Source organism: Suricata suricatta, chromosome 8 (assembly GCF_006229205.1).
Source record: "Suricata suricatta isolate VVHF042 chromosome 8, meerkat_22Aug2017_6uvM2_HiC, whole genome shotgun sequence".
NCBI lineage: Eukaryota > Metazoa > Chordata > Mammalia > Carnivora > Herpestidae > Suricata > Suricata suricatta.
This window is the reverse complement of record NC_043707.1, coordinates 118285327-118293070: the sequence shown is the minus strand read 5'-3', so window position 1 is coordinate 118293070 and position 7744 is coordinate 118285327. Positions and strand designations below refer to the sequence as shown.

Here is a 7744-nt window from a genome sequence, read left to right as displayed (position 1 = left end):
CTTGCCACTTGTGGTTGACCCCCGTCAGCGCTAGGGATGGTCATGTGACTTGGGGCTAGCCAATCAGAGATAGCCATCCCCTGAGTATTGTGATTGGCTCAGGATGGGCTTATAACTCAATCAAAGCCAATCAGGGCTGAAATTTTCGGAAAGGAGAAATCTGCTTTGCACACCGGAAGGTAGGTCATGAGAATATAAGGCTACAGCTGCTAGTGGTAATATTACCACCATGATAAGAAAGCCTAACTAGGAATAACACAGAAAAAGGTCTGAGAAATGGAAAGAGATAGGATCCTAACGGTAGTTTTTTGAGCAAGTAGGTCTAGCTGTGCCTGAAGCCAAGCCTTTAACTATTTTGTTAGAGACAGTAAATTCCTCTTTTTCTTGTTGTTGCTGTTGTTTAAGTCACAGTCGACATAGACATACACCTTTGTAGGAATTTGCCAAGCCCACAATGTTCCCCTTTCTCTAAGAACTGCCCCCTACCCACAGACCAGACTAACTGCTGGGTTCCTCCCGTGGGACTCTGACTCCAGGCCACAGCAGGTTGGACCCGGAAGTGGACCCGACCGGCAACATAATCAGATCAAATTCTTTGTCCTGCGGATTTGGTTCAGGACTGAGAGAGCTGAGTGCTTAAACTGAGGGATGTCAAATTGGGAGTCGGGAGAAGGTCACATTCACAGCGCGGCAGAGAAGCTGAACTGCTGAAAGAGAAGAATGAGGCTGCTGCACACACGGAAGCAGAGGCTGGAGGCCATGTTTTCCCAGAGACTCCGAGAGGAGAGAAAGAGAGAGAGAGCGTGAGCGAGCGAGCCCGGGCTGCTTCCTCATCCCTCCTGAGACTAATTACTTCTCTTCTTGGGTTCCATGAGATTTCTCAGTCTTCATATAATTCTCTCCCCTGATATCACCCTCCCTCCCACCTTTTTTTTTTAACTTAAAATAGCTCCAGTGGTGTTTTGTTTTGTTTTGTTTTTACTTATAACTAAATGGTTTTTCGACAACCAGCCCAGGAACAAGTCTGCTGCTAACGGTCCTGTTCTCTGGGCTGACAAAGACCCTGGCTTCCTGAATTGGGACACCTTCACATCCAATTACTAACTGTAATTGTGGCCAAAACACTGTACTGGCTTCCTCCTCTGGAAAATGAGGAAAATAATGCCTACCCTACTGGGTTATTGTGAAGACTGAGATCGGACGGAAAGAAGAGGTTAGCACAATCGGGGGCACCAAGAACCCATATAATCAGTGTGCGCTGAGTGCAGGAGACTGGGTATGGGCCTAGAACCGGTCCATTGGTAGGTCCCAGACAGGACTAGCAAAGGAAGCTTAAAGATACAATCTCGTCCCTATCAGCACCCTTTTCATCTCATTTGCACCAATTTTTCAGAAGAAGTGGGGAGGAAAGGAATATCTTTATTTTTATTTTTTAAATTCTTATTTGTTTTGAGAGAGAGAGCATGCAAGCAGGGGGAGGGGCAGAGAGAGAGGAGAGAGAGAGAATCCCAAGCAGGCTCTGGGCTACCATGAACCATGAGATCATGACCTGGGCGGAAATCAAGAATCTGACACTTACCTGACTGAGCCACGCGCCCTTATCATTATTTTTAAATGTGTCCATTCTGGAACTGTATTCTAATAATATAGTCAAACAAGAGAAAATATAAATGCATAAGGATGCTCAGTGCAGAAGTGGTTTTTTTTAATGTTTTATTTATTTTTTCTTTTATTTTCTCTCAGAGAGAGACAGAGCATGAGAGGGGAAGGGGCAGAGAGAGAGGGAGACACAGAATCTGAAGCAGGCTCCAGGCTCTGAGCTGTCAGCACAGAGCCAGATACGGGGCTCAAACCCACAATCGTGAGATCATGACCTGAGCTGAAGTCAGACACTCAACTGACTGAGCCACCCAGGCACCCCAGTAGTGTTTATATTAGAGAAAAATTGGAAGGGACTTAAATGTCCACCACTGTGTTTTGTTTAGTCGATGACGTTACATACATATACACAATAGAATATTATGAAGATTTGGGAAAGAAAAAACAATATTTATAAATAAAAAATAAACATGGAGCGGAATGAAGAATATTATGGGCTTTAGTGCAACATCTGTCTGAGTTTTTAGGTAGAAAGCTCAATATTTCAAAGACGTTTCTCCTGCTTCCTTACGTTCTAGCACTCCACGCTGTCACACACACCAAAGCCAGCAATGCGTTCATTCATCTTCTCTGCCTTCGGGGTAACTTGGGTAGAAAAATTTAAGAAGCATTTATGTAAGTACAAGTCCTGAGGCCTCTAACATTAAAGGTATTGACAAGGATAGATGTCCACATTTTCCAAGTAGAAAAGCAGACCGAGTGACTCAGTCTGCTGAGCATCCGACTTTGGCTCAGGTCATGATCTCACAGTTTGTGAGTTCGGAGCCCCGCACTGGGCTCTGTGCTGGTAGTGTGGAGCCTGCCTGGAATTCTCCCTCTTTCCTCTCTCCCTCTGCCCACTGTGTTCTCGCTCTTAAAATAAATAAATAAACTTTTAAAAATCTTAAAAAAAAAAAAACAGGTTACAAAATATGCCCCCCAAAAATGTGAATAGTGATTATTTCGTGCCATGGGATTTCAGGCAGTTTTTTTCTTCTTTATACTCATATATTGTTTGAAGTTTTTATAATATGTGTGTTATATTTATGAGAAAAAACAAAGCTATTTTCATGGGGCATGGGAGGTTACCTTGATTTTATTTTCTCCTCTATTATCCAAGATGCATGTTCTACCAGATTTCCTCTAACCCATCGTTCTCTGTCAGGAATAGAGAGGCTTACCTGCTCAGTCCTCTGTGGAGCTGCGGGAGACAGACACGACTGGTACACAGAAGACAACCCTCTAGGTGGCTGGCAGACTTGCTCGGCAGCTCACTACTGCCCTCTCCTGACAAAAACAGGTCAGAGCCTGATGTAGCTAAACTGTCCCCAGTGTACCCTCCAAGGTCATCTCCAGAGGGGTGATTTCTGGCCACCCCTGCAGTCATCAGTGTACCACACCCCAGTATCTGTAGCTCAGCACCTCTTCCCAGAACAGACCACGACCCAGGTTTAACCGTGGCTGCAAACCCGTCTGGACAGTGCTGTCCACTCCAATCCAGAGGCTCCTCAGGGATGCTCTAGTCCAGCTGCTAGAGCAAGTGATGCAGAGCTTTCCTGTCCACTAGAAAGCGCTGATGGTCAGGACTTGGGCTTCGGGAAGGTAGAAGACAGCATTGCAGGAAGACAACTGCAATCATCCCCATCATGAAAGCTCTGGTCTTTGTAAGGTTCCTTTCACTTTTTAATGGATTTCCAAAGTAGTTTGACATGTAGAAATAATAAATTCATACAAGGATGTCTGCTGCAGAATTGCTAGGAACAGCAAAAGACTGGAACAATCTATAGATGCCTCTGTGTGGGAACATTTGGACAAAATGGAATAATATACGGCTGTTTTAAAACTGAGGCAGATCTCGGGACTCCTGGGTGGCTCAGGTGGTTGAGCATCCGACTTCAGCTCAGGTCATGATCTCACGGTTGGTGAATTTAAGCCCCCATTGGGCTTCATGATGACAGCTCAGAGCCTCGAGCCTGCTTTGGATTCTGTCTCCCTCTCTTTCTGCCCCTCCCTCACTCACGCTCTAATCCTCTATCAAAAACAAATAAATATTTTAAAAGTTTTTTAAGGAGGTGGATCTTGGGGTACCTCACTGGCTCAGTTGGAAGAGCACTTGGCTCTTTTTTTTAAATGTTTATTTATTTTTTGAGAAAGAGAGACAGAGCATGACTGGCAGAGGGCAGAGAGAGAGGGAGACACAGAACTCAAAGCAGGCTTTTGGTGCCACGCTGTCAGCACAGAGCCCAATGTGACCCTTGAACTCACAAACCTTGAGATCATGATCTGAGCTGAAGTCGGATGCTCAACCACCTGAGCCACCCAGGTGTCTCCGGAAGAGCACGAGACTCTTGATCTCAGGGTCTTGAGTTTGAGCCCCATGTTGGGTGTAGAGATTACTTTAAATAAACTTTAAAAAGTAAGGTGGATGGGGCGCTTGGGTGGCTCAGTCGGTTGAGCCTCCGACTTCGGCTCAGGTCAGATCTCACGTTTGTGGGTTTGAGCCCCGCGTCAGGCTCTGTGCTAACAGCTAGTTCAGAGCCTGGAGCCTGTTTCCGGTTCTGTGTCTCCTTCTCTCTCTGCGCCTCCCCCTCTCATGCTCTGTCTCTCTCTGTATCAAAAATAAATAAAACATTAAAAAAAAAAGTAAGGTGGATGAGTACATGCTGCTATAGCATGATTTCCAAGATTCATTAAGTTAAAAAGCAAAAGATGTGTAAGAGTCGATAAGTGTGAGTGTATGTGTCTTAAATAAGGATCTGTATAACCAGAGACATAAATTTTTAGATAAATAATCAGAAAGAAACAGCAAAAACTAATAATAATGACTGCCTCTAGGGAAGGAGGGACTGAGGATCATGAATGTTAATAGCACAGACTTGTGTACTTGAGAAGAGTGAATTGTGTATCAATAAAGCTATTTTTTTATTTTTAAGTTGGGGATCATTACATGTGAAATACAGCTTCCTCCTGATGTTTCCCTTCCATGGGAAAGCCATCCATTAGTGTCATACTCTTAGCTTCTCTCTGCCTGCAACTCACTCCTCCCCTAAAAGAGAGAGGCTGTTTAATTGATCTGCGTGTTTGGAACAAAGAACTGATATATTCAATTCTGTACACTCCTCTCTTGGGAGGAGGCATTCTCTGTATTTCTCTATGCCTTAAATTCTGCAATATCAGCCATTGCCTGTGAATGGGTGGTGAAGGTGGTCCAATTCCGGGATCACTATTAGGAAGCACCTACCCACAGACAAACTCCAATATCTGCTTTATTGATACTGCTACTTTGGTTTCCATATGCCTTATTCCCTCATCTTATTTCTCAAGTGGCTCAGAACTTCTTGAAGCATGGAGGGTATGATTTAATTGACTCCCCAAGAACCCTAGCCTAGTATGAATTCCATCCAATAGCTACTTGTATATCACGTTGAGCTTGGAGAGGTAGCATGGAGCGATGGAACAAGTCAACTGACCTCATTTCTCCCTCTAAATCCATTCATTCATACATTTATTCAACAAACATTTAAGCACATTAAGTATTGCCAGGCATTGCTAAAGGAGCTGGAGGGTTAACAGTGAAAAAAAGTGACCAAAACCCTGCTATAATGGAGCATATATTTTAGTGGGAAGACTGACAATAAACCAGGATATATATTATCTTAAATGACGGCAAGTCCTAAGGAGAAAAAAAAAAACATAGAGAAGGAGAACAGGAAATATCATAATAGTGTGTGAAATTTTAGATAGAGTGGCCAGGAAAAGCCCCACCAGGAGGATGGCATTGGAGGAAAGACCTAAAAGAGATCCGGAAACAAGTCATGTGAGAATTTGGGGCAAGAGATTCCCCCGGGCAGGGTGACCGGCATGTGCAAAGGCTGTGAAGTAAGAATGTATGGTCTGAGGAAAAGCAGGTGTAGCAGAATGATGATGGGGAGGGGAGACTGGAAATGAGGCAAGAGAAGTCTCAGGAAACCAGCTCAGATAACACCCCACAGCTCAGAGTAAGGACTTTGGCTTTTACTCATCAACTTACCCACTGAAGGGTTTGAGCAGAGGGGAGACATTTGAATCTGTGAGACTAGATTAAAGAAAGCAAAGGCAGAAGCAGGGAAACCAGTGACTGATGATGATGGGTTGGACCAGAAAGGGAGCAATAGAAATAATGAGACGAGGTCAATTCTGTAGGTATTTTGAAGGAAGAGCAGACAGAATGTGTTGATGGATTAGAGCTACGATGTATGAGAAAGAAGTCAAAGATAACTGTTTTTGTCCTGAGCAAATGAAAGATGCAATTGCAATTGGCAGAGCAGATAGAAGAGAGTGGACCTCAGGAACTCAGTCTTGGACATGTTAATTCCCAGATGCCCATTGGACATTCAAGCAGATGTGTTGAATAGGCAGTTGGGACATGTGAGTCTGGAGTTCAAGAGAGAGGTCCAAGCTACTTACTAGCTTACCATTCAGCTACTTGCTAATCTTGTGACCTTAGACAAGTCATTTTACTTCCCAGAGCTGCACTTGACTCTTCTGTAAAATAGGAATAAAAATAGCAACTGGGGTGCTTAGGTGGCTCAGTCAGTTAAGCCTCTGACTCTTGGTCTCAGCTCAGGTCATGATCTCACAGTCTGTGAGTTTGAGCCCCACATTGGGCTCCATGCTGACAGTACAGAGCCTGCTTAGGATTCTCTGTCTCCTTCTTTCTGCCCCTCCCCTCCTCTCTCCTTCTCTCTCAAAATAAATAAACTTAAAAAAAAAAGCAGTAGCCATAACACAAGATTGTTGTGAGGATTAAATCTGATAGTAAAGTAACTGATTCATGGGAAGCTTTGAATAAATCATTACTATTGTTAAGTTCAATTAAACATGCCGTGGTTGCTAGAAACAGAAAAAATGAAAGATACAGCCTCTACGCTCAATCCCAATGGAGAAAACTCAACCAAAATACTCAAGAAACAATCTCTCAGGTAACAACGTCCTTTGGGGGAATCACCAAGTCCTGGCACCTTACTGGACAAAGAGAATAAAGGAGTCAAAGATAATGGACAGCTAGCTTCAAGAAAGAAGCAGTGCTGGGGATTGGAGAGCAAACCAGAATGTGTATCTGGTCTCCACACCAGCTAACGGGAAACCTTGAACTCAGCAGACCTTTACCTCTCACTTCCCCAATAGGGGTAAACCCCAGTCCTCCAGAGAAGTGTCCAAAGCTGCTCAGGGGAAAACACTGATGTGGTGACATTAATCACATCACATCCCTCTGTCCGTTTTCCCTCCTGCTGTCCTCTGATTGGGCCCTGTCCCCCTATCAGGACTTCTCCGGCATCTTGAGGGCCCAGAGCCTGCTTCTTCTCAGCTTCTGGGCAACAGGTGAAACTGCTCAGAGACCCTGCGCAACGTCAAAGAACTAAGAATGGTCAACACTGAGGAGATCCTTGAACCAACATGAAAAGAAAAGGTAGAAAGGAGGAGGAGAGAGCAGCCATTCTGAGTGCCTACCTGGCTAGCGGCTGTGCTAGGGGCTTTCAAAAGGGCTGAGAGAGTTGTGGCAAGGAATATGAATAGAATCCATGTAGAGCATAGTAAAAGCACAATAAACGTTGAATACATTATTTTTGTCGGATCTCTTTATATCTTCCAACAGCCCTGCAAGCCAGGCTCCAGAATGAGAGGTCGTCTGTTATAACTGTGCATGCTCTGTGTCAGACAAATCTCAGTTCAAATGCTAGCTACATCTAGGCTTTTGTGAGCCTGGAAAAGCTACTTTACTTTTTTGACTCTTGGTTTGCTCATCAATAAAGTGGGGGGAAATAATGGTACCTGCCAAACAAAAATTCATCTAAAACCCTTAGTGTAGGGCCTCACATACAATAACTGCTCAATATCCATTAGCTATTCTTAGTGTTCTTGGAGGAGAAGACACCAAAGCTCCAGAGGTTAGGTCATGTATCCAAATTCACACAGCCAGGCAGAAGAGACTTGTGTAGTTTTGCCTACTGGGCAGCCATGCGTACTTTTCTGGTTAGAGTACCTTCACTTTCCTTTGGAAACAGCCCTCCCCCACTCTCAGGCCATGTGATTTGGGTGGGGTTGACACCTCTATTTCAAGCTCCAG

At 44.3% G+C, this 7744-nt stretch overlaps 1 long non-coding RNA gene across 1 annotated transcript; it reads left to right on the top strand.

Annotated features, from left to right (window-relative positions):
• The first annotated feature begins 944 nt into the window (after positions 1–944).
• On the top strand, positions 945–7241 carry LOC115299246. The gene is made up of 3 exons (XR_003912062.1): positions 945–1213; positions 2804–2938; positions 6942–7241. It is a non-coding gene; the product is annotated as an uncharacterized LOC115299246 (long non-coding RNA).
• Positions 7242–7744: the final 503 nt, after the last annotated feature.